Source organism: Mustela nivalis (assembly GCF_964662115.1).
Source record: "Mustela nivalis genome assembly, chromosome: X".
Lineage (NCBI taxonomy): Eukaryota > Metazoa > Chordata > Mammalia > Carnivora > Mustelidae > Mustela > Mustela nivalis.
Genome location: NC_139040.1, coordinates 46062347 through 46090191, shown reverse-complemented (window position 1 = coordinate 46090191; position 27845 = coordinate 46062347). Strand labels below are relative to the sequence as shown.

General features: G+C 39.3%; 1 long non-coding RNA gene across 1 annotated transcript in view; it reads right to left on the bottom strand.

Annotated features, from left to right (window-relative positions):
• LOC309856129 overlaps positions 1-27845 on the bottom strand; it is a 76200-nt gene that overhangs the window by 20516 nt on the left and 27839 nt on the right. Inside the window, exon 5 of the long non-coding RNA XR_014307075.1 lies at positions 16690-16814. This is a non-coding gene — a long non-coding RNA (uncharacterized lncRNA). The remainder of the gene's footprint in view (positions 1-16689; positions 16815-27845) is intronic.

Genomic DNA, 27845 nt, shown 5'->3' with positions numbered 1-27845 from the left:
TTGATGTAATGGGGTGTTAAAGTCTTCTACTATTATTGCATTATTATCAATGAGTTCCTTTATGTTTGTTACTAATTGCTTTATATATTTGGGTGCTCCCATGTTGGGTTCATAAATATTTTTGTTTAAAGATTTTATGTATTTATTTGACAGACAAGAGATCACAAGTAGGCAGAGAGGCAGGCAGAGAGAGAGAGGGAAGCAGGCTCCCCGCTGAGCAGAGAGCCTGATGCGGGGCTCAATCCCAGAACCCTGAGATCACAACCTGAGCCAAAGGCAGCAGCTTAACCCACTGAGCCACCCAGGTGCCCTGGGTCCATAAATATTTACAAGTCTTATATCTTCTTGTTCGATTGTCCTTTTATGATTATATAGCACCATCTTTGTCTTTTGTTAGTCTTTGTTTTAAAAGTCTAGTTTGTCCAATATAAGTATTGCTACTCCAGGAGTATTTTGGCAGTCATTTGTGTTATAAATGGTTCTCCACCCCCTCACTCAATCTGTAGGTGTCTAGGTCTTAAATGAGTCTCTTATAGGCAGCATATAGATGGGTCTTGTTTTTCATCCATTCTGACACCCTATGGCCTTTCATTGGAGCATTTAGTCCATTTATGTTCAAAGTAATTATTGATAGATATGTATTTATTACCATTTTTTTATTTACTTTGTCCTTGTTTCTGGAGGTTTTCTCTGGTCCTTTCTTGTCTTTGTCACTCTTGAGAATTTCCTTGAATATTTCTTGCAGGGCTGGTTATAGTGGTCACAAACTCCTTTAGTTTTTGTTTGGGAAACTCTTTATCTCTCCTTCTATTCTGAATGATAGACTTGCTGGATAGAGTACACTTGGCGGCAGATTTTTCCATTTAGCACTTTGAATATATCATGCCACTCTCTTCCGGCTTAGAAAGATTGTGTGGATAAATCCCCTGATAGCCTTATAGATTTTCCTTTGTCAGTTAAGGACCTCTTTTGTCTTGGTGTTTTTACAATGTTTTCTTTATCAATATATGTTGCCAATTTAAGTATAATGTGTCTTGGTATAGCTCTGCTTTTGTTGATTTTGATAGGGGTTCTCTGTGCCTCCTGGATCTGGATTGTCTTTTTCCTTCCCCAGATTAGGAAGTTTTCAGCTATTAGTACTTCAAATAAATTTTCTGCCCCCTTTTCTCTCCTATAATACGAATAATACTATGTTTGAAGGAGTTACTGAGTTTCCTAACTGTGCTCTCATTTTGCCTAATTCCTTTTTCTCTCTTTTGTTCAGCTTGATTACTTTCCATTACTCTGTCCTCTAGGTCATTAATTTATCCCTCTGCTTTTGCCAGCTTGCTGTTCATTCCATTGAGCATATTTCTCATTTCATTTATTGAGCCCTTTGTCTCTGCAATGTTATTCCTTACCTCTATGTTAAGGCTCTCACTCATGGGAGAGTGTTCTGACTCTCTTTTTTCTCAAGTCCAGTGAGTATCCTTATGATCATTGCTTTAAATACTCCATCAGGCATGTTTCTTCTCTGTTTCACTTAGATCACATAGCTGAGAATTCTTGTCACTCACTGAAACTCTTACTTTCCCCATGGAAGAAACCATAGGTGGAGAGGGTCTCTCTTAGCACTGAGCTTATACAGCCTTAAAGGAAGGGTGACTTAAGTGTAGAAAACCTTTTCCTCTTACCATTTACAACATGTCCAATCTCATTATTTTTGCTCCAGCGATATGCTAGAACTCCACTGGAATCCTGGGCTTCTGTGTAGGAACTCTCATCTGTAGAAGATTGTGAAAATTGATGTTCTGAAGAAGGGGAAGATAGTATAAAACTTCTAATCTGCCATTTTGCTGATGTCACTCTGAATCCAGTAAGTGCTGTTATTTCATGATTTTGTTTTCATTTGTCTCAGATAACTTTTTAAATTTTATTGTAATTTCTTCTTTGGTTATTTAAGAGTGAATAGCTTAACTTCTACACTTTTGTAGACTTTCTTTTTTCTAATAATCTCTTATTTTTTATAAACACGTAATATATTTTTATCCCCTGGGGTACAGGTATGTGAATCACCAGGTTTACACACTTCACAGCACTCACCAAAGCACATACCCTCCCCAATGTCCATAACCGCACCCCCTTCTCCCAACCCCCTCCCCCCAGCAACCCTCAGTTTGTTTTATGAGATTAAGAGTCTCTTATGGTTTGTCTCCCTCCCAATCCCATCTTGTTTCATTTATTCTTCTCCTACCCCCTTAACACCCCCTGTTGCATCTCCACTTCCTCATATCAGGGAGATCATGTGATAGTTGTCTTTCTCCGCTTGACTTATTTCGCTAAGCATGATGCCCTCTAGTTTCATCCACATCGTTGCAAATGGCAAGATTTCATTTCTTTTCATTGCTGCATAGTATTCCATTGTGTATATATACCACCTCTTCTTTATCCATTCATCTGTTGATGGACATCTAGGTTCTTTCCATAGTTTGGCTATTGTGGACATTGCTGCTATAAACATTCGGGTGCACATGCCCCTTCAGATCACTACGTTTGTATCTTTAGGGTAAATACCCAGTAGTGCAATTGCTGGGTCATAGGGCAGTTCTATTTTCAACATTTTGAGGAACCTCCATGCTGTTTTCCAGAGTGGTTGCACCAGCTTGCATTCCCACCAACAGTGTAGGAGGGTTCCCCTTTCTCTGCATCCTCGCCAGCATCTGTCATTTCCTGACTTGTTGATTTTAGCCATTCTGACTGGTGTGAGGTGATATCTCATTGTGGTTTTAATTTGTATTTCCCTGATACCGAATGATATGGAGTACTTTTTCATGTGTCTGTTGGCCATCTGGATGTCTTCTTTGCAGAAATGTCTGTTCATGTCCTCTGCCCATTTCTTGATTGGATTATTTGTTCTTTGGGTGTTGAGTTTGCTAAGCTCTTTATAGATTTTGGACACTAGCCCTTTATCTGATATGTCGTTTGCAAATATCTTCTCCCATTCTGTCAGTTGTCTTTTGGTTTTGTTGACTATTTCCTTTGCTGTGCAAAAGCTTTTGATCTTCATAAAATCCCAATAGTTCATTTTTTCCCTTGCTTCCCTTGCCTTTGGCGATGTTCCTAGGAAGAGGTTGCTGCAGCTGAGGTCGAAGAGCTTGCTGCTTGTGTTCTCCTCAAGGATTTTGATGGATTCCTTTCTCACATTGAGGTCCTTCATCCATTTTGAGTCTACTTTCTTGTGGGGTATAAGTAAATGGTCCAATTTCATTTTTCTGCATGTGGCTGTCCAATTTTCCCAACACCATTTGTTGAAGAAACTGTCTTTTTTCCATTGGACATTCTTTCCTGCTTTGTCGAAGTTTAGTTGACCATAGAGTTGAGGGTCTATTTCTGGGCTCTCTATTCTGTTCCATTGATCTATGTGTCTGTTTTTGTGCCAGTACCATGCTGTCTTGATGATGACAGCTTTGTAATAGAGCTTGAAGTCCTGAATTGTGATGCCACCAACGTTGGCTTTCTTTTTCAATATCCCTTTGGCTATTCGAGGTCTTTTCTGGTTCCATATAAATTTTAGAATTATTTGTTCCATTTCTTTGAAAAAGATGGATGGTACTTTGATAGGAATTGCATTAAATGGGTATATTGCTTTAGGTAGCATAGACATTTTCACAATATTTATTCTTCCAATCCAGGACCATGGAACATTTTTCCATTTTTTTTGTGTCTTCCTCAATTTCTTTCATGAGTTCTTTATAGTTTTCTGAGTATAGATTCTTTGCCTCTTTGGTTAGGTTTATTCCTAGGTATCTTATGGTTTTGGGTGCAATTGTAAATGGGATTGACTCCTTAATTTCTCTTTCTTCTGTCTTGTTGTTGGTGTAGAAAAATGCAGGTGATTTCTGTGCATTGATTTTATGTCCTGACACTTTACTGAATTCCTGTATAAGTTCTAGCAGATTTGGAGTGGAGTCTTTTGGGTTTTCCACATATAGTATCATATCATCTGCCAAGAGTGATAGTTTGACTTCTTCTTTGCTGATTTGGATGCCTTTAATTTCCTTTTGTTGTCTGATTGCTGAGGCTAGGACTTCTAGTACTATGTTGAATAGCAGTGGTGATAGCTGCTATGTTTCTGAGCTTAGCGGAAAAGTTTTCAGTTTTTCTCCATTGAGAATGATATTTGCGGTGAGTTTTTCATAGATGGCTTTGATAATATTGAGGTATGTGCCCTCTATCCCTACACTTTGAAGAGTTTTGATCAGGAAGGGATGCTGTACTTTGTCAAATGCTTTTTCAGCATCTATTGAGAGTATCATATGGTTCTTGTTCTTTCTTTTATTGATATGTTGTATCACATCGATTGATTTGTGGATATTGAACCAACCTTGTGCCCTGGAATAAATCCCACTTGGTCGTGGTGAATAATCCTTTTAATGTACTGTTGAATCCTATTGGCTAGTATTTTGGTGAGTATTTTCGCATCTGTGTTCATCAAGGATATTGGTCTGTAGTTCTTTTTTGTTGGGACCCTTGTCTGGTTTTGGGATCGAGGTGATGCTGGCCTCATAAAATGAGTTTGGAAGTTTTCCTTCCATTTCTATTTTTTCGAACAGTTTCAGGAGAATAAGAATTAGTTCTTCTTTAAACGTTTGGTAGAATTCCCCCGGGAAGCCATCTGGCCCTGGGCTTTTATTTGTTTGGAGATTTTTGATGACTTTTTCAATCTCCTTACTGGTTATGGGCCTGTTCAGGCTTTCTATTTCTTCCTGGTTCCGTTGAGGAAGTTTATATGTCTCTAGGAATGCATCCATTTCTTCCAGATTGTCAAATTTGTTGGCATAGAGTTGCTCATAGTATGTTCTTATAATGGTTTGTATTTCTTTGGTGTTAGCTGTGATCTCTCCTCTTTCATTCATGATTTTATTTATTTGGGTCCTTTCTCTTTTCTTTTTGATAAGTCTGGCAAGGGGTTTATCAATCTTATTAATTCTTTCAAAGAACCAGCTCCTAGTTTCGTTGATTTGTTCTATTGTTTTTTTGGTTTCTATTTCATTGATTTCTGCTCTGATCTTTATGATTTCTCTTCTTCTGCTGGGTGTAGGGTTTCTTTCTTGTTCTTTCTCCAGCTCCTTTAAGTGTAGGGTTAGGTTGTTTATCTGAGACCTTTCTTGTTTCTTGAGAAAGGCTTGTACCACTATGTATTTTCCTCTCAGGACTTCCTTTGTTGTGTCCCACAGATTTTGAACCGTTGTGTTTTCATTGTCATTTGTTTCCATGAATTTTTTCAATTCTTCTTTAATTTCCTGGTTGACCCATTCATTCTTTAGAAGGATGCTGTTTAGTCTCCATGTATTTGGGTTCTTTCCAAATTTCCTCTTGTGATTGAGTTCTAGCTTCAGAGCACTGTGGTCTGAAAATATGCAGGGAATGATCCCAATCTTTTGATACTGGTTGAGACCTGATTTAGGACCCAAGATGTGACCTATTCTGGAGCATGTTCCATGTGCACTAGAGAAGAATGTGTATTCTGTTGCTTTGGGATGAAATGTTCTGAATATATCTGTGATGTCCATCTGATCCAGTGTGTCATTTAAGGCCTTTATTTCCTTGTTGATCTTTTGCTTGGACGATCTGTCCATTTCAGTGAGGGGAGTGTTAAAGTCCCCTACTATTTTTGTATTATTGTTGATGTGTTTCTTTGATTTTGTTATTAATTGGTTTATATAGTTGGCTGCTCCCACTTTGGGGGCATAGATATTTAAAATTATTAGATCTTCTTGTTGGACAGATCCTTTGAGTATGATATAGTGTCCTTCCTCGTCTCTTATTATAGTCTTTGGCTTAAAATCTAATTGATCTGATATAAGGATTGCCACTCCTGCTTTCTTCTGATGTCCATTAGCATGGTAAATTCTTTTCCACCCCCTCACTTTAAATCTGGAGGTGTCTTCGGGCTTAAAATGAGTTTCTTGTAGGCAACACATAGATGGGTTTTGTTTTTTTATCCATTCTGATACCCGGTGTCATTTGATTGGGGCATTTAGCCCATTCACATTCAGGGTAACTATTGAGAGATATGAATTTAGTGCCATCACATTTCCTCTAAGGTGACTGTTACTGTATATTGTCTCTGTTCCTTTCTGATCTACTACTTTTAGGCTCTCTCTTTGCTTAGAGGACCCCTTTCAATATTTTCTGTAGAGCTGGTTTGGTGTTTGCAAATTCTTTCAGTTTTTGTTTGTCCTGGAAGCTTTTTATCTCTCCTTCTATTTTCAATGATAGCCTAGCTGGATATAGTATTCTTGGTGCATGTTCTTCTCGTTTAGTGCTCTGAATATATCATGCCAGCTCTTTCTGGCCTGCCAGGTCTCTGTGGATAAGTCTGCTGCCAATCTAATATTTTTACCATTGTATGTTACAGACTTCGTTTCCCAGGCTGCTTTCAGGATTTTCTCTTTGTCACTGAGACTTGTAAATTTACTATTAGGTGATGGGGTGTGGGCCTATTCTTATTGATTTTGAGGGGCGTTCTCTGAACCTCCTGAATTTTGATGCTCGTTCCCTTTGCCATATTGGGGAAATTCTCCCCAATAATTCTCTCCAGTATACCTTCTGCTCCCCTCTCTCTTTCTTCTTCTTCTGGAATCCCAATTATTCTAATGTTGGTTCATCTTATGGTGTCACTTATCTCTCGAATTCTCCCCTCGTGGTCCAGTAGCTGTTTGTCCCTCTTTTTCTCAGCTTCTTTATTCTCTGTCACTTGGTCTTCTATATCGCTAATTCTTTCTTCTGCCTCATTTATCCTAGCAGCGAGAGCTTCCATTTTTGATTGTACCTCATTAATAGCTTTTTTTATTTCAACTTGGTTAGATTTTAGTTCTTTTATTTCTCCAGAAAGGTCTTTTATATCTCCTGAGAGGGTTTCTCCAATAACTTCCATGCCTTTTTTGAGCCCGGCTAGAACCTTGAGAATCGTCATTCTGAACTCTAGATCTGACATATTACCAATGTCCGTATTGATTAGGTCCCTAGCCTATGGTACTGCCTCTTGTTCTTTTTTTGTGGTGAATTTTTCCGCCTTGTCATTTTGTCCAGATAAGAGTATATGAAGGAGCAAGTAAAATACTCAAAGGGTGGCAACAACCCCAGGAACATATGCTTTAACCAAATCAGAAGAGATCCCAAATCACGAGGGGGGAGAAAGGGGATTAAAAGGGGTTCAGAAGGAAAGAAAAAAAAAGCAAAGAAAAGAAACAATTAAAAAAAGAAAATGAATAAAGAAAAAGTATAAAAAAGAAAAATATATATATATAGTAGATAAACTAGTTAAAAAAACTTTAAAAAAGAAAAGCGTAGAAGCTAAAACAAATTAGCAGAAGAAGAAATAAAAATTGAAAAAGAAAAAAAAATAAATTAACTGCAAGACTAAAGAATCACGGGGAGAAAGCCGTGAGTTCCATGCTTTGCTTTCTCCTCTGGAATTCCGCTGCTCTCCTTGGTATTGAAACTGCACTCCTTGGTAGGTGAACTTGGTCCTGGCTTGATTTCTTGTTGATCTTCTGGGGGAGGGGCCTGGTGTAGTGATTCTCAAGCATGTTTGCCCCAGGCCGAATTGCACCGCCCTTACCAGGGGCTGGGCTGAGTAAGCCGCTCAGGTTTGCTTTCCGGAACTTTTGTTCCCTGAGCGCTTTCCATAGAGCTCAGGTTTGCTTTCCGGAACTTTTGTTCCCTGAGCGCTTTCCATAGAGTTCCGGAGGACGGGAATAAAAATGGTGGCCTCCTGGTCTCTGGCCTGGAGGAGCCAAGATCCCGGGGCCCCACTCTTCAGTGCCCCCTCAGAGAACAGCGCCCAGTTACTCCCGTTTCCGTGGTCTCTGGCCGCACTCCAAGCTCACCGAGCCTGCGGCCCTGTTCAAGGTAACCCCGAGCTGGGAGCTCACTCAGCTCTGTCCCTGTAGCCGACTTCCCCGTTCTAATACCTGTAAGCTCTGTGACACTCAGACACCCCCGATCCTTCTGTGACCCTGCGGGACCTGAGGCCACGCTGACCCTATGTGGGCTTCACTCCGGTTTAGCCTCTCGAGCGATGTCCCTCAGCGGAACAGACTTTTAAAAGTCCTGATTTTGTGCTCCACTGCTCCGCCGCTTGCCGGGAGCCGGCCCCTCCCCCCGGGGTCTATCTTCCCGTCGCTTTGGATTCACTACTCCGCCAGTCCTACCTTTCAGAAAGTGGTTGATTTTCTGTTCTAGAATTGCTGTTCTTCTTCTCATCAATCTGCCGTTGGATTTGTAGGTGTTTGCAATCTTTAGATAAGCTATCTAGCTGATCTCCTGTTAGCTGAAGTAGTTTCAGCCTGCTACTTCTCCGCCATCTTGACTCCTCCCTCCCACTTTTGTAGATTTTCTTGTTTCTTGCTTTTGATCTCTGATTTCATTCTATTAGGGTCAAAGATTCTTTGTATGAATCCAATCTTCTTAAATTTGTTAAGAACTGTTTTGTGATGTAATCTGAATGTTTATGTTTATGTTTATGTTTATGTTGAGAATAATACATATTCTGCTGCTGTTAAATGAAATGTTCTATATACATCTGCTAGGTATATGTGGTCTACAGTGTTGGTCCCGTCCTCTGCTTCTTTACTGATTTTCTGTCTGGTTTTTCTACCAATAACTGATATTGAGGTATATAAATCTCCTATTGTTATTGCTTCTCCTTTTGATTTTGTCAGTGTTTCCTTCATATATTTGGAAGCTCTGATATTAGACGCACATATTTATAATCATTATATCCTCCTGGATAACTGACCCTTTTATATTTAATATCCTTTTTTGTCTCTTAACAATTATTGTCTCAAAGTTTATTTTATCTAATATAAGTATGGCCATCCCTATTCTCTTTATATTCCTGTTTCCATGGAATATCTTTCCCATCCTTTCATTTTTAGTCTAACATGAATGTCTTGTAGACGGCATCTGGTTAGACTTTGTTGTCATCCATTCAGCCAATCCATGTCCTTTAACTGAGGTGTTCAATTAATTTACATTTAAAGTAATTACTGATAGTGAAAAATGATTTCCACTTTGTTCATTTTTCTGTATGTCTTGTAGTATTTTGTCCCTCTTTTCTTGTTGTCTATGTGTTTGTTGAATTTTTGTCATAACATGTTTTGAGTCCCTTCTCATTTATCTTGTGTATAGTCTATAGATATTTTGTTATTATTATTACAATTACATGAAACATCTTAAAGTAATAACAATCTATTTTAAACCAAAAACAAATTAAATCCAATCACACAAAGGAACACTAATTCTTTAAATCTCTGTCCCCTCAAATTCATGTTATTTATTACACAAATTACCCTTTTATACCATGTATCCATTAACATAGATGTATAACTACTTTTTATGCTTTTTAAAAAATTGCTTACTAGTTTTTAAAATGATGTGTGTACTTAGAATATTATAACATTATTTCTGTATATATTTACCTTTATTTTTTTAAGATGTTATTTATTTATTTGACAGAGAGAGAGGGAACACAAGGAGGAGGAGTGGGCGAGGGAGAAGCAGGCTTCCCGCTGAGCAGGGAGCGCAATGCGGGGCTCCATCTCAGTACCTGACCTGAGGATCATGACCTGAGCAGACACTTAACAACTGAGCCACCCAGGCGCCCTTATATTTACCAGGGAGTTTTATATTTTCTTATGGTTTTGTGTTGTTGTTTATCATTCTTTAACCTCAACTTGAAGGAATCCCTTCAGTATTTCTTGTAGGGCAGATGTAGTGGTAATAAATTCCCTCAGCTTTTATCTAACAAAATCCCAATTTCTTCTTTATTTTTTCTGAAGGTCAGTTTTGCTGGAAATAGTGTTCTAAGATAGCAGGGTTTTTTTCTTTGAATTGAATATGCCACTACACTTCCTTCTAGCCTGCAAAGCTTCTGCTGAGAAATCCCCTAATAATTTTAATAGAAGTTCACTTGTATATTACAAGTTGTCATTGCTGCTTTCAATTATTCTTTTTGTCTGTGAACTTTGACAGTTTGCTTAAATGTGTCTTGGTGTATATCTCCTTATACTTATCCTAGTTGGAGTTTTATGAGGTTCTTGAATTCATGTGTTCATTTCTCCTCAGATTTGGAGAATTTTCAGTCATTAGTTCTTCAAATAGATTCTCTGTCCCTTTTTCTCTTTCTTCTCCTTCTGAAACTTCCAAATGCATATGTTGTTCTCCTTGATAGTGTTTCTTAAACTCTGTTCAGTTTTTTCATTCTTTTTTTCCTCCTCTATCTTGGTAATTTTGAAGTCTTTGAATTCATTGATTCTTCTAACTGGTCAAGTCTACTGTTGAACCTCTCTAGTGACTTTTTCAGTTCAGTAATTGCATTCTTCAGTTCCAGAATTTTATGTTTCTTCTTCATAATTTCTAACTTTTTCTTGATATTCTAATTTACTCATGAATTTCCTCCCTGATTTTGTCTGCACTGTCTTTTAATTCATTGAGAATTCATATTATGGCAGTATTTTGAATCCGTTGCCCGGTAATTCATATATATTTATTATTCTAGGAATGGCTTCAGGATATTTAATTTGTTCCTTTGAGCCATGTTTCCCTGTTTCTTTGTATACCTTGTCATGTTCTACTGGGTCTTTGGTATTTGAAAAATCAGCCAACTCTCCCAGTTCTAGCGGTCTGGTTTTGTATAGTGAAGACTTTCTCCAATCACTCAGCTACAGATTCAGTAAACCCCTAAAGCTTTTTCTGGGAATACACTCTCTCCGGGCTTGTATGTAAATTCCTAATTTAAGAGATTTGACAATGTCTATTCGCAAGCTCCCTCTGGTGTCTGTTTGCGATAGGGCGAGCTCTTTAATATTATACTAAGCCACAGTACTGGAGCACCATCTAGTGTCTGCAGACTTTGGTCCATGTTAATTTTCCTTGTTCTCAAATACTTCCAAACTGAAACCATTTTAGAGTTAAGGCAAGGTAAAAGCAGTCTCTCAGGGAACACCCCCAAAAGTCAGAATACTGCATATGTTTTCTACTCTCCTCTTTCCCTCCAAAGGGAAAAGTAGGGGGTTGGGAGTTTTCTCTCAGTCATGCGTACTGTGCTGGGGGGAGGGTCTCTAGTGAGCGAGTACTACAAATTTTTCTACCCGGCTTTGAAGCAGTGGGCTTCTTGCGCACCTGGAGTGCTGGAACCTCTTAACTGGTGTCTTGATTTCTTACAAAGGCAACTGGTCCGCGTCTTGTAGTTAAGTTGGTGTTTGTGTGGAGGAAGGAGGTACTGGGGCTTCCTATTCTGCTCTCTTGCTGATGACACTATCCAGTAATCTGTTCATTCTTTATTGTTGTTGTTGTTGTTCCTTCTTTTTTAAAACAGATTTATGAATTATAATTCACATGCCACCACAATTTACACATTTAAAGTGTACAACTCAGTAGGTTTTGTTTTGTATTTTTACTGTATTTACAGATATGGGCAAGTAGCACCACAGTCAATTTTAGAACATTTTCATCACCTCTAAAAGGAACCCTGTACAATTTAATTACCCTCATCTTTCCAAACCTTAAGCCACCACTAATCTTCTGTGACTATAGATTTCTCTATCCTGGATATTTTATATGAATTGAATCGTATGAAAGCATGATCTTTTAAGACTGGCTTGTTTTGCTTAACACTCTTTTTTAAGCTTCAGCCATGTAGCATGTATCAATACAGCACTACTTTTTGTGGCTGAATATTATTCATATTATTAATATTCATATTATTCCATTGTGTGGTTATACTACATTCACAAAAAATTTACCCCAAAAAATAACAAACTGAACCCAAAAATGTATAAAAATAATTATATACCAGGACCAGTTTCTTCCAACTATGTAAGGTTTGTTCAATATTTAAATATCAATGTGATTCATTATATTAACAGGCTAAAGGAAAAAATAGTATCAATTCTTGTGAAAACTTAACACCTATATGTGAATTTCAGTAAAGCTATTTTTTAGAGTCGTAGTAAACTAGGAATACAAGGGAACTGTTTTGATGTGTATTTTTACATATATATTTATAAGGAATATTGTTCTGTAGTTTTATATTTTTGTTAAGTGTTTGGGAATTTTTGGCATCAAGGTATCAAGGTAATACTGGTCTCATAGAATAAAGCTGAAACTGTTCCTTTATTTTTTGAGGAGTTTATATAAAATTGATATAATCAATTTCTTTAAATGATTAGTAGAATTCACCAATCAAGTGATATGGTCCTGGGGTTCCTGTTACAGGAACATTTTATTGATATAATTTAGATACTATAAAATCCAAACTCATAAAGTGTGCATTTGTGAATTAGTATGTTTTTGGAGTTGTGTAACTATTATTACAATTAATTTTAAAATACATTCATCTCCTTTAAAAGAAAATCTACACCAACGGGTATTCTCCTGCCCACCATGCTCCCCACTATATTCCTATGCAGCCAATAATCTACTTTCCATGTTTTTCTCTATGATAGGCACTTCATAGAAATAAAATTATAAGATATATGGTCCTTTGTGACTGGCTTCTTTCATGTAGCATAATGTTAATGTTCATTCATGTTATATCATACATCAGTACTTCACTGCTTTAAATGTCTGAACAATATTCCACTGTATGGATATGTCACATTTACCCATTAATTGACATTTTTTGCTATTATCAGGAATGCTGCTATGAATATTTGTGCATGATTTTTTGTGTGAACATTGTTTCAGTTCTCTTGGATATATAACCTAGGAGTGGAATTCCTCTATGTTAACTCAGTGCTTAACCTTTTAATGTTTTGTTTCACATAGCAGCTGCACCATTTTCCATTCCTACTAGCAATGTGGGAGGATTCCAATTTAACTGTGTCATCATTTGTTATTGTCTGTCTTTTTTTTTTTTTTAAGTAGGCTCCACGCTGCCCCCGCCCATGGAGCCCAACACAGGGCTTGAACTCACAACCCTGAGATTAAGACCTGAGCACTGAGATCAAGAGTCAGATGCTTAACTGACTAAATCACCCATGAGTCCCTATCTTTTTTTATTTTTTTTTTAAGATTTTATTTATTTATTTGACAGAGAGAAATCACAAGTAGTTGGAGAGGCAGGCAGAGAGAGAGAGAGGAGGAAGCAGGCTCCCTGCTGAGCAGAGAGCCCCATGTGGGACTCGATCCCAGGACCCTGAGATCATGACCTGAGCCGAAGGCAGCGGCTTAACCCACTGAGCCACCCAGGCGCCCTCCCTATCTTTTTTTAATATAGACATACTGCTGTGTGTGAAATGGAATCTCGTTGTTTTGACTTGTATTCTCTAACAACTGATGATGGTGACCATCTTTTTGCTTATTGGTCATTCATATATCTTTGGAGAAATGTCCACTCAAACCCTTTGTCCATTTTTAAGTTGGATTGTAGGCCCCCATTTTTTTTTGTGGGCTCCACACCCGGCATGGAGCCCTATGTAGAGCCTGAACTCATGACCCTGAGATCAAGACCTGAGCCAAAATCCAGTGTCGGACACTTAACTGACTAAGCTACCCAGGTGCCCTGAGTTGTATGTCTTTTTGAGCTTAAAGAACTCTTAAATGAATGTTAAAGAGTTCACACATTCTAGATACTAGATCCTAATCAGATATATGATGCAAATATATTCTTTTTGTGGATTTGCTTTTCATTTTATTAAAAATGAATTTTTAATGAATAAAATTTTATTTTATTAAGTGTCATTTGAAGCAAAGAATTTCTTTTAATTTTGATAAGGCATAGTTTATATTTTCTTCTGTTGTTTTTCCTTTAGATATCATACCTAAAGAGCCATGACCTCATCTAAGTATAAGAAGATGCACACTCACTTTTTAAAATTGTTTTTATTTTACTTCCAGCATAATTAACACACAGCATTATATTAGTTTCAGGTGTACAATATAGTGATTCAGCAATTCCATACAACACGCACTGCTCATCTCACAAGTGCACTCCTTAAACTCTACCACCTATTTCACCATCAAAGAAATATAAATTAAAACTACAGTGAAATATCGGCTCACACCTGTGAGAATGGCTAAACTCAAAACCACAAGAAAGAAGTATCAGCGAGATGTGGAGAAAAAGGAATCCTCCTGCACTGTTGGTAGAAAGGCAAACTGGTGCATCAACTGTGGAAGAAAGTAGAGGGTCCTCAAAAATAAAACTATCCTACAATCTAGTTATTGCACTACTGGGTATTTACCAAAAAATACAAAAACGCCTATGCCTTCTTGTAATAATTTTGCAGTTCCAGTTCTTACATACAGGTTCTTTGATACACTGAGTTAATTCACATATGTAGTGTGGGACGGGTATAGTTTTCCCAGAAAGATTTGTTAACAAGACTGTTCTTTTTCCATTGATTGTCTTAGCATCTTTACTGAAAATCAAGACATACTGGTTTATTTCTGGACTCTCAACTATATCCCACTGATCTATATAACTATCTTTGTGACAAAATTACACTGCTCTGATTACTGTACCATTGTAGTAAATTATGAAACAGGGAAATGAGTCCTCCAACTTTGTTGCTCTTTTTCAAGATTCTTTTAGCTCTTAACAGGTTCCTTGAATTTCCATATGAATTTTAAATCAGACCAATGTTAGGGGAAAACAGGCATCTGAAATTTTGATAGCAATTACATTGAATCAGATCATTTTTTTTTCAGAAGATCATTTTGGGTAGTATTACCATCTTAACAATATTAAGCCCTCCAATCTATAAACATAGAATATATTTCCATTAATTTAATTTCACCCAATAATGTTTTGTAATTTTCAGTGTAAAAGTCATGCCTTTCCTTGGTTGTTCCTAATACTTCTTTTTGATGCTATTATAAATAAAATTACTTTCTTTAATTCATTTCTGGATTGTTAATTACTAGTATTTAGAAATACAACTGATTTTCATATTGATCTTGTATCCGCAATGTTTCTAAACTCATTTATTAGTTCTAATAGTTTTTTCTGTGTAGATTCCTTAGGACTTCTTATATAGAAAACTATGTCTTCTGAAAGTAAATAATGTTTTACTTCTTTCCTTCTGACCTGGATGTTTTTATCCTTGTTTGTTTCGGGTTTAATAAGGTATAGCTGACAAATAGAAATTGTATATATTTAAGGTATACAATTTGATGTTGTTGTTGTTGTTTAAGATTTTATTTATTTGACAGAGAGAGACAGAGCTAGAGAGGGAACACAAGTAGGGGGAGCGGGAGGGAGAGTGAGAGAAGCAGGCCTCCTGTTGAGCAGGCAGCCCAATCCCAGGACTCTGGGATGGTGACCTGAGCCAAAGGCAGCCATCCAACGACTAAGCCACCCAGGTATCCCTACAATTTTATGTTTTGATAAATGTATACATTGTAAAATGATCACTACCATCAAGGTAATTACCATATCCATCACCTAATGTAATTACCTTTTTTGTGTGTGGCAAGAAAACCTCTTAGCAAATCTCAAGTTTGTAATATAGTATTTCTAACTAGTCATTATGCTAGACATTAGGTCTCTAGGACTTATTTATCATACATAACTGAAACTTTGTACTCTTTTCCCATATCTCCATTCCCCCTCACCCCAGCCCCTGGCAACAACCATTCTATTCTCTGCTATGAATTTGATTGTTTTAGATTCCATATTGTATTATTCAGGGTTCTCCATAGAAACAGAACCAATAGGATGGATGGATTGATAGAGAGCTATAGATATATATACAGCTATATAGATGAGGGGACTTACTATACAAATTAGCTCATGTGATTATTGAGGCCAAAAAATCCCAAGATCTGCCATTTACAAGCTGGAGAACTAGGAAAGCTGTAATTCAGTCTGAATCTAAGGGGCTGAGAAATGAGGGGCCACCTGTGTAAATTCCAGTCTGAGTCTAAAGGCGCAAGAGCCAGGAGTGGCAATCTAGAAGGGCAAGGGAAGAAGGATATTCCAACTCAAGCAAAACTGAAGCAAAGATTAAATTTGCCCTTCCTCTGACTGTTCTATTTAGGCCTTCAATGGATTGGATGATGCCCACCCACATTAGAGAGGGTGGTCTTTACTCAGTCTACCAATTCATATGTTAATTACTCTGGAAACATCCACATAGACACACCCAGAAATAATGTTTTACCAACAGAGTATCCTGTAGCCCTGTTATGATGATACATAAAACTAACATAAGTTCACCACCTGTCAATTTGGCACCAACACATATCTCTTTAAACTATACTTAATCTCCAAATAAAGACAATAAACAAGGTCAGAATTCTACCAAACAGGACACAGCTCTCCTGCATTTAACTGAACATGTATTAATCCCTTCTCCAGAAGATGAGGTAGAGTCCTTGAGTGGTGTTTACCCTTCTGATATCCTGTAGCTTAAATACTATGATGTAAAATTAGCAATACTTAAAAACTAATATAAAGTCAATTCATGATAATGGAATAAGAAACAAAGATATTTGCTTCTTTACGTGTATATATGCACACAAATATGTTTATGATAAAATGAGGAAATATTCATCACTATTAGAGTCATTTCTGTAACTTGTCATGTGGTTGTAGGTGGTATTTATACCACCTATAAATAGGTGGTATAAATAAATATTAGAAGAAGGTCTTCTAATACCCATTCAGTATTCCCTTTGCCTTCAATGAACACTTACCTCAGCTGGTCATTGTTCTTTAGCAGGCAGGGTAACTCTTTCATTCCTGAAGGGTGTGGGCCATTAGTAGTCCTGCCTGGATTGGTTTGTTGTAGTTTTCCATTGGCTTCACTTTTTTTTTTAACCTGTTTTTATGAAACAATATTTATTACAAACGTTTACAACAATATGCATACAGAATATAATACAATCAGAAATTCAGAATACAGGGGTGCCTGGGTGGGCTCAGTGGGTTAAAGCCTCTGCCATTGGCTCAGGTCATGATCCCAGGGTCCTAGGATAGAGCCCTGCATGCATTGGGCTCTCTGCTCAGCGGGTGCCTGCTTCCTCCTGCTCTCTCTGCCTGACTCTGCCTACTTGTGATCTCTGTCAAATTAAAAAAAAAAAAAAGAAAACTCAGAATACAACAAAAAATCTCACACATCCACCAAATAGCCTTATTAAATTTTAACATTTCCTTGTTTGTCTCAAATCCATTCTTTAACCAAAAAAAACCCTGCATATATGAAGCCCTGTTTATTCTGATATCATTCCCTTCCTCTCTCCTTCCTTCCCAGAAGTAACCACTATTCTATCCTGAATTCTTTTATCAGCTTCATACATGTTTTAATACTTGTACTATAGAATGACTATATCTATGAACAAATATTAAAATTTACCAGACTTACTGGTTGTTTCTCACATATTTCAAAGTGTATCTAAATATTGGGCTTTGGGTAACCTTCTTTAGCTTGTGGGGTTTTTAAAATTAACATAAAATGTATTATTTGTTTCAGGGGTACAGGTCTGTGATTCATCAGTCTTACACAATTCACAATGCTCACCATAGCACATACCCTCCCCAATGTCCATTTCCCAGAACCCCCATCTCTCCCACCCTACTCCCTTCCAGCAACCCTGTTTCCTGAGATTAAGAGTCTCTTCTGGTTTGTCTCCCTCTCTGGTTTCATCTTGTTTCATTTTTTTCTCTCTTCCCCTATGATCCTCTGCCTTCCACTGACTTTAATCATAAGGCATGGTTATACTAAGAGACATCCTAAGAGACTGACTGTATTCCAGACATACTTATCCTAAGTTCCCTTGTGTAGTAGTAATCCAATTTCCCCTTGATAATCAAAAACAATCACCCCAGGCAATGCCATAACTCCTTTCTTCGTCTATTGATTCAGAGGCATGAGGAGCCCAAAGTAGCCAGGTGGCAGTCTTAACCTTCAGCTCGTTGGAATCATTGTTGTCTCCCAATAAAAGCTTTCCTCCCTCTTAACACCAAAATCTCTAGGCCAGCAGAACACAGTATCATGAGAACGGGAAGCAAAAATTTTGGTAGTCAGTCATCATGATAATAATGAGTGGTGAACTTTCATTTCTACCCCTTGATTCCTGGACCTGTGAATCCTGGCTATTGGAAAAACAGCACCATATACTAGACACTTATTCAGAGCATCTACAGTTTTCTGGAGAACCCTGCCCTGGGCATGCAAGGTATTGCCACCTAGCTGGTACTATAACTAAATATTAAAAAGGTCATTCCATTGTTATATTAAGCAAGCTGCTTCAAGATTATAGGGAATATGGGTGCCTGGGTGGCTGAGTCCATTAAGCACCTGCCTTCAGCTCAGGTCATGATCCCGGGGCCCTGGGATGGAGCCCCATGTCAAGCCCCTTGCTGGTGGGAAGCCTGCTTCCCCCTCTTCCCTCTGCCCCTCCCCCCAAAAATAAATAAATAAAATATTTTTTAAAAAGATCTTTAAAAAAAGATAGGGAATATAGTAAGACCAGTGAATTCCGTAAGTATGAGCCCAGTGTCATACTTCTTTTCCTGCGAAGTGAGTTCCTTGATCTGCAGGCAATGCTCTGTGAAATACCACAATGGTGGATAAGGCATTCCTTAAGTCCACAGATGGTAGTTTTGGAGGAAGCACTGCATGCAGGGTAGGCAATCTGTATCTAGTATGTCTTTTCCAGTAAGGACAAATGCTGCCCCTTCCATGATGGGAGCAGTCCAAGGTAATCAACCTGCCACCAAGTAACTGGCTAATTATACCAGGGAATGATACCATATCAGGGGCTCAGATCTGGTCTCTACTGTTGATAGACTGCACACCCATTGTTAGCCATAGCCACGCTGGACTTGATTAGTGGAAGTCCATGTCACTGCGCCTATGTATAACTACCATCCCGCCACCACAGCCACTTTGCTCATGAGTCCACTGGAAATGACAGAAGCAGCTGGAAAAAGCGGTGAATGGTATCTACAGAATGGGCCATCCTACCCGCTTGATCATTAAAATATTCCTCTGGTGAGGTAACCAAACCATTGGTGAGCATTCACACAGGCTATAAATATCTTCACATCTTTTGCCCATTCAGACAGGTCTATCCACATGCCTTGTTCCTAAATTTCTTTATCACCAATTCTTTAATCATGTTCTTTCCAAATCCCTAGCCCTTGGCCACAGCCCAGGAACTGGTATATAATCACATGTCTGGTCATTTGTCTTTCCAACATAAGTACCTTTAGAGGTACTACCTGAAGTTCTGCCCCTTCACCAGTGTCATTCAGGGATGTCCCAGAGAGGAGCCACAGTGCTGCAGCTGTCCATTTTTGAGCAGTACCTGCATACCATGCAGAACTATCTATAAACCAGGTCCAAGTCTTTTCTTCCTGCCAATTGATTGTAGGGAACTACCGCATGAAGCAACAGATACAGGCTGGGAGGAAGAAAGCAGTATAGCAGGAGTGAGGACCATGGGAATTTGGGCCACTTTTTCATGTAACTTGTGTCTTTAGGGCCCATCTGGGCCTGATCACATATATACCACTTCCATTTGATGATGGAGCATTGTTTTGCATACCCAGCTTTAAGGCTTGCTGGGTCAGACAACACTCAAGTTCATGAAAGGCAACTAAGGTCATGTGGTAACTTGGTGGCCCATGGTCAAGTGTTCAGTCTCAGGCCCAGTAGCAGGTCGGAGCAGTTTCTCAAAAGGGGAGCTATTTCCAGATGATGACAGGGTCTTGCTCCAAAATCCTAAAGGACTACACTGCGATTCACCTAGAGAAGTCTACCAAAGTCTTCAAACACCATCTCTGTCACTAACACTTCAAGCACCTATTGGATCTTCTGGATCATATGGCCCAAGTGCAGTACACCTTGCTAAGTAGACTGGACTGCTGCTAAGCCTTCTCTTGTTCTAGATTTCAGTCAAAACTAGCAACTTTCCAGGTCACTCAGTAAATAGGCTAGAGTAACACACCCAAATGAATATGTTCCTTCCAAAATTCAAAGAGGCCCACTAGGCACTGTGCCTCCTTCTTGGTTGTAAAAGGGACCAAATACAATTTATACTTCATCTTGGATGTCTCAGCATTGGTGCCCCACACCACTGGAGCCCTAGAAATTTCAGACAGAAGACCCCTGAATTTTAGTTCTATCTATTTCCCACCCTCTGAGCACAACTGTATCACCAATAAGTTTAGATCAGTTGCGAATTCTCACTCACTAGGTCCAATTACCATAATGTCATCAGTACAATGAAACAGTGTGACATCTTGTGAAAGGGAAAGGCAATCACATTCCCTGCAAACTACATCACAACATAGAGCTAGACAGCTGATTTACCCCTGAAGTAAGACAGTGAAGGTACATTGCTGGTCTTGCCAGCTGAAAGCAGACTGCTTCTGGTGGATCTTATGGACAGGTATGGGGGGGAAAAGTGCATCTGCCAAATCAATAGCTGCATGCCATGTACCACATAATCTTAATTTGCTCAAGCAATGATACCACATCTGGTACAGCACCTGCAAATGGAGCCACTACCTAGTTAGGCTTAAAATAATCCATTGTCATTCTCTACCTGTCTTCTGCATAGATCAAAGATACAGAAGAGCTGAAGGGGGATGTGGTAGAAATCACCACTCCTGCATCTTTCAATCTTCCATGGTGGCACTAATCTCTGCAATCCCTCCAGGAATGTGGAGTTTTTAAAAATTTATTACTGAAGTATTTTTGATTTATTATTTTCCTAAGTAGAAGCAGTTCTAATGGCTTCTTCTTGGTCTTTCCCACCATAGTAGCCCTCACTCCATAGATCAGGAAACAGCTGGGATTCTGCTAGCTGTTATGTGTTTCTATTCCAGTTATATATTCAGGAACTGAGGAAATAATCACAGAATGGGTTTGAGGACCCATGGGACTCCCTGTGAGATAGACCTGAGCTACAACTCCATTGATCACCTGATATCCATAAGCCTATACTCTGACTGCAGGGCCACAGAAATCTTTCAGGCCTCCTAGAATTAGTGTCTGTTCAAATCCGTGTCCAGCAGTCCCTGAAAGGTCTGATTATTTCCTTGTATTCAATGTGCAGTTACCTCAGTAAAAGGTTGTAGTTTCTTTTGTACAACAGATTAACAGTATAAATTCTCAATAGTGTACGGGTGTCCTTCCTCAAGGGAACTGGCCTCTCCTTCCTTCAAGAGTTGTGGGCCTGGGCACCTGGGTGGCTCATTTGGTTGAGTGACTGCCTTCAGCTCAGGTCATGATCCTGGAGTCCTGGGATTGAGTTCCACATCAGGTTCCCTGCTCAGCAGAAGGTTTGCTTCTCCCTCTCACCTTCCTCCTCTCATGCTTACCCCGCCCCCATTCTCTTCTCTCTTTCAAATAATAAAATCTTTTAAAAAAAAAAAGAGTTCTGGGGCTACAAACTATCTTGAGTGTGGGAATTTATTGAAAAACTGTGATTCTTGGCTTTAGGATTTGAGTTAGACTTTCGTTCATGTGACCTAAAACTTTTCTGTTTATACAGATCAAATAAAAATCTAGTAGGTTTTCTATTTATCTCACTTTTCAGAACACAATAGCTAGCTAGTGCCATAAGTCTGCATGAATCAGAAAAATCTGCTGTTTCAATTATACTGCCCATTACAATAACCACACCCACCTTCCCTTTGGTGTTTGAGTGCCAAAACTTGGCCGCCAGGATCCAGTTATTCCCATTACATTTCGTTTTTCCAACTGAGTGGCTGTGGTTCCCACTATAAGGTCTGGCCCACAGAGAAGAGCAATCACAGAGCTCTTTGAGGATGCTAGGGCTCCACTCACAAAATTATTTCCCATAGTATTAGTAAAAGGTAGGTCTTCTGGACCCTCCCAGTATGGATGAGTACAACATAAATGACAAATCCACTCTAATAGTCCGATATCTCTAAGCCTTTCAACTCCTTCCTCTACATTAAACCAAGGGAGATGGGACATTTCCAATTCACATCTTTTGGTCCAACCAACCAATTAAAGCCCTAATTTCCCAAGCTACATCACACTGCAGAATTACATTACGTGTAGAATCTCTGCTCAGTGAGCTGTTAGAGGTCATTGAGAGGATGTGACCACTGGTTGACACATGAACTAAACCCAAGAAATCAGATGCACAAAATTGTAATTAATTGGAGAAGACTTTTAAGATTTGTATTTGCCCTTGATGAATAATCTTACGGAAACTATACACTACATTTTGGGGAAGGAAGCTTCAATAGCAGTTGGTATTTTAGAAATTCATCTGTTTCATTCTCAACCACAACATTCTCCACTTTGTTCTCCTCAATTTCCCAGTGATTCCACCTCTTAATGTCTCAATCAGGCTTTGTCACAAGCACTCAAACTTTAAGCCATGGCAGTTTGTGTCCTCCTGGCTATGCAAAGGTCTCCAACTTCGTATTCTGCTCTCCTACCTTGTCTGCTAGCCCCAAAGTTAGGTGAGTAGTGGATAACTCTGAATAACATCCTTCTCTACCTTGGCCCTTCTGCCAACTTTCTAACTGGAGCTTCAGCTTCTAATTGGGCTGAAATGCTTATAATAGAGACCAGCTCAACATGAAAGAAATCTGTTTCCTTTCTTTGCTGCAATGCACTGTGAAAAGTTTCTCAAACAAGCACATCAAAATAATAAGCATTTTTAGAAGTCTCTGTACTTAAGCAGTGATCAAGCATCTAACATACAACTGCTCCCACACACAAGCACACAGGTTGATGGCCAATTCAGGACTCCCCACCCGCACAGATGCCTCTTTCCCAAGACCCATTTCTGCAGTCTCCTGGCTGGCTGACCAACTGTTTATTCACAAATGGGCTCCATACACAGAGGACTAGGAGAGAACAAAGAAAAAGACCATTCCAGACTAGTATGTAGCAGTTTTAATAAGCGAGGGAACTTACATGTAAGACTTGTCCTGGGCAGTCAAAGGATGAGTAAATCTCTGCAACCAACCATCAGAGCCTTACAAGTTTATTTAGTTAACTGCATCACTCACATATTCCTTCCAGATGGACTCAGCAACACACTGCTCTCTCAAGGCTGCATCCTTGAAAACAGCTCCTACCACACTGCTCTCTCAAGGCTGCATCCTTGAAAACAGCTCCTACCACACTTCTCTCTCAAGGTTGCATCCTTGAAAACAGCTCCTACTGTGAGAATGGTGAACAGAATGTACATTCCAACGATAGGGGAGCAGGTTAGGAGCCGCTAATTGTCCAGGTCCAGTTTGTGGGTCAACTGGCAGTCACGTCCTCTCAACTACCTCCTCCTATAACAATTTTAGTTATTTTAGAAGTGATGTTACAGTGGGGTGCCTGGCTGGCTCAGCCAGAAGAGCATGTAACTCTTGATCTCCGGGTCATGAGTTCAAGCCGCACGTTGAGTGTAGAGATTACTTAAAGAAATGAAATATTTAAAAAAATGATGTCACAGAAATAATCAAATTCTCTTGTCAAATGCATTATAATGAACTCTCATCAGATCTTTATGCACAGCCACTTGTAAGTCTTATGTCATTTGCAGACAGTTGTTGTTTCACTCTGATGCTTTGCAAAAGTGTTCCTGCAAACCTACTTTATCTTTAAGGAAATTCATGGAAAAGGATCTGACAAGTAAAGGTTTTTGATAACTAAGATCATTCCACTGAACTAAGAATTTACAGAACTCTAATGGAAAAAAAATTAGATAACTCACTAAACTGCTAACAAAAGATCAAAAATTATATGGGACTAGAGAATGATTATGATTTTTATGACTTTCTGTTTAAAACATTCTTTGTGTGTGTTTTACACATTTAAGATAAACTTTTCCTCTTTTCTCTTACACTATTGGCAATTTACCAAGATATAACTTTTTCAATAATGATAAAACACTTGTCTTTTTCTCCCTACCTGATCTCTTTAGAATTCAGAAACTCTTAGTGATTATTCTTACATCCATGATGATAATAGTTATTTGTCTAAGTTCCATGAGAACCTGTTCTCCTTATAATGGGACACAAATGGAAACACTGGTTATGTTACCAGGGCTTTGACTAGAATGCCATATTCCAAAATGTACACAGAATCAGATATGACTAGACAGCATTAAGGAACACATTATCAGGGTAAGAACTTTCCTTCCTACTAAAGGATGGATTGAGAATATAGCCCATCAACCGACCTCTGAGACACCCAACACCATGAAAGTGTATAAAGGTATGGATCACAGGAGATACCCATTGCCCAGATTCTTACCATGGATCAGTGTGCTATGCTGCTGAGAATACCATGCCCCACCATGCCTGGGAAAGGTGTTAACTACTGGAGTTTGCAATAGGACATCCCACCAAGATGGGTAAATTACTTTGCACCCCTGGTTCACAGAGAATTATTCAATCTCCACTGTAATCTCATTGCCCTGGTACAAGCCGGACCTACTGAAACACAATATACCTGTAACAGAACACGCACCATTAAAATAGTGGTAAAGGTGGGAATTCTGCTGTGGCAGATCCCACCCCCAGTCCACCTCTTCACACCTGCCAGTCCTACCTCCCCCTGCGAACATGTATGGTATGTACAACCAGGTCAAATTCCTAAAGCTGCACTCACATTAAAATCTGAGGTCCATGCCACAAGTGTTAATTCTTATAGAAGGGGAAGACCTTCCCATACAAGTTCCTACTAAATATCTGTCTTTTCAACCTTAGATTTCTTCTGCTTCTGTAGGATCCAGTCAGTGGATGAGCACATTCTGTTTTCTACCAATACAATCATTTGTCTATATACCCTCCATTGGCCTGGAGGACCTTATAGCACACATAGAAGCCCTCATTAAATTCACCCAATAAGACTTAAATGATAGACAGCAAACCTATCTTTGTTGAACCTGAAATATTTGTAATAAGAAAAACTGTCCTCCAAAATAGGATGGTCTTGGGACATTATTACTGCTTAACAAGGAGGCCTCTATGCCATTATCAAAACAGAATGTTGTATGTTCATATCTGATGACTCTGCTCATGTATCATCTTTATTAAATGACATGAGGACACAAGGGAATGTCTGAGTGATCCAACCCCTAGCCTAAGGAATTATGTTGCTCTTGGTAGGAAAAAAAAAAAAAAAGATGTTAACACGAGCTGTACCTGGACAATCAGAGGCTTCTTACCCTGTACTTTGGATATATGTTCTGCCCACCATTCCCACACTAGATGCCACTTTAAGGATGCAGCCTTGAGATAAGACCATCTGGACTGTGTACGTGACTGAATTCCATTAAGAACTCTATATAAACTTTTAAGATTCTAGTGGATGGGTACAGAGACCTACTCCTCTTGCAGCCATCCAAGACAAGCCTCATAAGTAAGTTTCCTTGCTTATTAAAACAACCCCCTGCCAAAACTAGAGAGAGCAGTCTGCTACTTCAGTCTCTCCAGGCCCTCTGTATATGGGAGCCAGTTCCAAATTTCATCCAGGAAACTCCCAAGGTTTGAACCAACATAAGCCTGTATCAATAAATTTGGACTGATCCAACTTTATATTCTTTCCACCATTATTCCATACTCTGAGTACACATTCCCACAATTTCCTTGGATTTAGGCATGTATAAATTACTTGAAAAAACTCAAGTAATTCATCTGAAGTAGAGTGCACCACCCCATGGATCACGTTTTATACGACATCTTCAGAGGCTTGCTGGGACTTGAGTCTATTTATAGAAGCAGTGAGGGGGTGATGAGAGTGGATCCTAAGTCTCAGTATTGTCTTGCATGGAAACTGCCTCTGGGGAAGCCATTTCCATTTCCTCAAGCAATGCAGTGTTAATCCCCATAGAGAGGTGGAGAGGTCCACACCACTGTGCGTAGGGAGGTGGCCGCTACAGAGGGTAGGGAGGACACTTCTGCTGTAGTTGAGGGAAATACTTTTCCTGGGGCTGGACAGGTTGGTTCCACTGGGAGTGGGAAGACCTCTTCCACTAACAAAGACTATCCTTCAGTATTTAGAAGCTCGATGCTCCTAGCTTCATCAAGATCTTCCTACACATCCTTACCACAATTTACAGGATCCCATTCTTTCCCAATCAATGCCCCTACTTTAACAGAAGATATCCTGCAAGATTGAGAGTTAAACTTGTGTTGTAACTCAGCCAATTACAAGGTGAGGTTCTATATTTGAGTGTCAGCAATTTCAACGCTGAAGCTATGAGATAAGACTCTCCTTCAAGGCACACATAAGGCTCCTAAGTCATTTACAGGGCATTTGAGCTGGGAATTCAAATCCCTGACCTCATTCCTTTCTTTCTCCACTCTGTCCTGCAACATTAGGAGCAATTGGTTTTCAAAAAATGTTTAAAAGTATTATATTCTGAGTCACTCAGCTCTTTGCTTCTCAAGAGTGGTTGGTTAGGAGTATCTGATGCAGAGATTTTGCTTATCTCTACGAATAGTTCCCACCATGGACTATCAATGTTCTCTGTCCTAATAGAAATAGAGTCATTAGCATCTTTTTTTAAAAAGATTTTATTTATTTACCTGACAGAGAGAGATCACAAGTAGACAGAGAGGCAGGCAGAGAGAGAGGGGGAAGCAGGCTCCCTGCTGAGCAGAGAGCCTGATGTGGAGCTCAATCCCAGGACCCTGAGATCATGACCATGACCTAAGACAAAGGCAGAGGCTTAACCCACTGAGCCACCCAGGCGCCCCCTTTAGTGTCTTAAAATCTAGTCAGATAAGAGAGCAAATTCCAGAAACATCAGAACGAAATCTGAAAACATCCTTAAATTTCTATTCCTCTGGAACCACTCTTGGTTCCAAATTCTGCATTGGTCAAGGTTCTCCCAGAAACAGAATAAAACGGATATAGATAATGACATGGGGAGAGTGAGAAAGGGAGGAAGGGAGAAAGGAAGAGAGAGAAGAGAGATTTATTACAGGAATTGGATCACATAGTTATGGAGACTGAAAAAAACCTACTTTTGGATATCTGCACTACCCATCTTTATTGCAGCATTACTTACAATAGCCAAGACATGGAAGTCAACCAAGTGTCCACCAATGGGTAAAAGAAAGAAAATGTAGTAAATATAGAGCAATTCCTCCTGAAGAACTGAGGGCTGACTGAACAGTAAAACAAAGGATAAAGGCACCATACTGAGAATGGCAGGAGAGAAGGAGGCACAGACATGTTAACAATAAAATCCCACCCCCAATGCTGCAAACTATGGTAGGGAGAGTCAGTACTGCAGAAACAGGAGCAGATTCAGTTGCCCTGAAACAGAGAAAAAAGATGCAATTTAAAAGTACAACAGCAATGAAAAGGAACTAACCCTCCTCTAAATGGTGGGAGCCTATTGGAACTCTCTTCAGCGGGGGCTAGCCAGCACCACCTTTTACATTCCCCCTCCACATTTTAAGTGCAGACAGGAGCAGGGTCCAGGTGCCCCAGTGGGCTCACTGCCACAATAATCCCCAAGCCCCTAGAATACACCAGCTCCAGACACCTTGGAGTACAGGGGAAAAAAGCTGTGGTTTAAAAGAGCAACTGATGGGCACCTGGGAGGCTCAGTCTGTTAAGTGTCTGCCTTCAGCTCAGGTCGTGGTCTCATGGTCCTGGAATCAAGCCCCGCATCAAGGAAGTTGGCTTTTCCCTCTCCCTCTGCTCCTCTCCCCTGCTTGTGCTCTCTCCCTCTTTCTTTCTCTTTCAATTAAGTAAATAAAATCCTTTAAAAATAGTAAAAGAGCAATTGAAATATCAAGGAACAAGTCCTAAAACTCAAAGAGCAGGGGAGCTGCAGGAACTCTCTAAAATCAAAGGGACTGGTGGCACCACTGTTTATATTCCCCCTCCACCTTAACAGTA